At 57.6% G+C, this 2,500-nt stretch overlaps 1 non-coding gene across 1 annotated transcript in view; it reads right to left on the bottom strand.

Annotated features, from left to right (window-relative positions):
- Positions 1 to 150, bottom strand: part of LOC126448351 (small subunit ribosomal RNA) — a 1,910-nt gene extending 1,760 nt beyond the window's left edge. Inside the window, exon 1 of the ribosomal RNA XR_007584126.1 lies at positions 1 to 150. This exon is cut by the window's left edge and continues 1,760 nt beyond it. This is a non-coding gene — a ribosomal RNA (small subunit ribosomal RNA).
- Positions 151 to 2,500: the final 2,350 nt, after the last annotated feature.

The raw sequence follows: 2,500 nt of genomic DNA, 5'->3' as shown, positions 1-2,500 counted from the left end.
ACAGTTATCCAAGTAACGTGGGTACGATCTAAGGAACCATAACTGATTTAATGAGCCATTCGCGGTTTCACCTTAATGCGGCTTGTACTGAGACATGCATGGCTTAATCTTTGAGACAAGCATATGACTACTGGCAGGATCAACCAGGGAGCTGCGTCAACTAGAGCTGAGCAGCCGGCCGCCCGGGAGTGTGTCCCGGGGGCCCGCGCGAACACGCAAGCGTCCGCTCAATTATTCTGCAAACAGGAGGAGGCTGAGCTCCCCTGCACCATACACCTCGAAACCCTCTCAGGTCCCGGCGGCGCGCAGCGCCGTCCTAAGTACTTGGTCGGGTTCGAGAGAGGCGCAATCGCCCGGGGTTTGGCGAGTAGACGCTTTAGGTGCGACCACCCGTGCTCCCAACTGAGCTTGCCGCTGCCGACAGAGGCCCGGGAGCGTGCTGTCGTGGCATTGCCGGCGGGAGACAACACGCGCCACCTACGGTGACCGGCAGCTCCAACGCCAGCGCCACAGAAGGACAAAAGCCCCACTTGGGTGCCGAAGCGAACTCTCCCAGCACAGCGCACGCGCCAACACGTCCGCACAGCTGCGATACAAACCACCTGCGAGAACCGCAGAGGCGACCGAGCAGCAGACGGCGTCGCGGCGCCGAGCGCCGGGCGGCGGCGCATCCTCAGCGCACACAGTCCTCAATCGGACCAGCACACTGCAGATGTCCACCGCGCTTCGCACCGGGCCCGCGAGGACCTACTTTGGCCGCACGGCGCCGCGTGCAGGGTGCGCCGGCGCGCAGCTGCGCCGCCTGCCGCCTCCGTCGGCCGGCGCGCCTGCCACTGGCCGCCCCCACCAGCCGGCTGTAGCGCGTGCGCCCACGCACCGCGCGGCCAGCACGCCGGGAGGCCCCCCCTCACCGGCCGGGGACGGTCCCACCCAGCCACCGCCGCGTATCGCTTCACACCCAGATGCCATTCACGTTCGTGGGCATGGTGGGTATCGCTGGAACAACCGGTTGGTAGCTCAACCGATCGTCGCCATCACTGATTCACCTCTAGCGAGAACAACCGCACCACAACGGTTTACCAGTTGTTCATTTGCGTAACGTCACCAGCAAACGTAGGCGTCCATCGCCATTTGCAAATTCAACGATTGTTGCATGCCTGTGTCAGGTGTCACGACACACTATGTCTGCCCACATACACGCAACAACATGTGCACGCTTCGCGAACACGTGGAAGGTGGCCCCCGTACGTATGCGATGTCCATTGCGCGAACGACTGTCAACCGGCCTCTGTCGCATGTCGCAGATGTGGAACGCAGTGCACCATGCTATCACGGTGTGTGAGAAGAGACGACTACGTCTGACAACACGCGCCACTACATCAACAGACGGCTCATGCTGATCGCCATCCAGGGCATACCACACTGCAATCCAGCTCTTATAGGGAGACGACACGTAGCTGAGTGCACAACATTTGGACCGCATGGTTCGCCGTTGTTGGCGCAGTCGTTGTACGGTCACATGTACCACGATGTATCATTCAGTACATGAGGACCAATGTGCAGTACAGTGTGTGATTTGGACGTACAACATCAGCGGACAGTTGACACAGGCCGTACCACAGCGTAGGCTAAGTGCTTCGCCATGCGAATGCCAATGAACAACTGCAAATGCCAATGAACAACTGCAAAGGGCATTGAGCATGTACGTCCTGCTGCCATCCACATTACAGTGTATAGCTGCAAGGTGTTTAACATGAAGCGATACACTGGGGACCGGGCAGTGCGAGTAGCAAACTATATTGCGGGGGTTGCAGTTAGGCAACACTACACTAATTTAACGCGTCGTATGACAATTACAGAGCAGGTTAAGGCCCAACGTGTGTTGGGTTAAGGCCCAACGTGTGTTGGGTTAAGGCCCAACGTGTGTTGGGCTAAGGCCCAACGTGTGTTGGGCTAAGGCCCAACGTGTGTTGGGTTAAGGCCCAACGTGTGTTGGGTTAAGGCCCAACGTGTGTTGGGTTAAGGCCCAACGTGTGTTGGGTTAAGGCCCAACGTGTGTTGGGTTAAGGCCCAACGTGTGTTGGGTTAAGGCCCAACGTGTGTTGGGTTAAGGCCCAACGTGTGTTGGGTTAAGGCCCAACGTGTGTTGGGTTAAGGCCCAACGTGTGTTGGGTTAAGGCCCAACGTGTGTTGGGTTAAGGCCCAACGTGTGTTGGGTTAAGGCCCAACGTGTGTTGGGTTAAGGCCCAACATAGGTTGGGTTAAGGCCCAACATAGGTTGGGTTAAGGCCCAACATAGGTTGGGTTAAGGCGCAACATAGGTTGGGTTAAGGCGCAACATAGGTTGGGTTAAGGCGCAACATAGGTTGGGTTAAGGCGCAACATAGGTTGGGTTAAGGCGCAACATAGGTTGGGTTAAGGCGCAACATAGGTTGGGTTAAGGCGCAACATAGGTTAGGTTAAGGCGCAACATAGGTTAGGTTAAGGCGCAACATAGGTT

The sequence above is a fragment of the Schistocerca serialis genome, unplaced genomic scaffold (assembly GCF_023864345.2).
Source record: "Schistocerca serialis cubense isolate TAMUIC-IGC-003099 unplaced genomic scaffold, iqSchSeri2.2 HiC_scaffold_606, whole genome shotgun sequence".
Lineage (NCBI taxonomy): Eukaryota > Metazoa > Arthropoda > Insecta > Orthoptera > Acrididae > Schistocerca > Schistocerca serialis.
The sequence above is the reverse complement of the archived record's forward strand: the minus strand, read 5'-3'. Positions and strand labels throughout refer to the sequence as shown.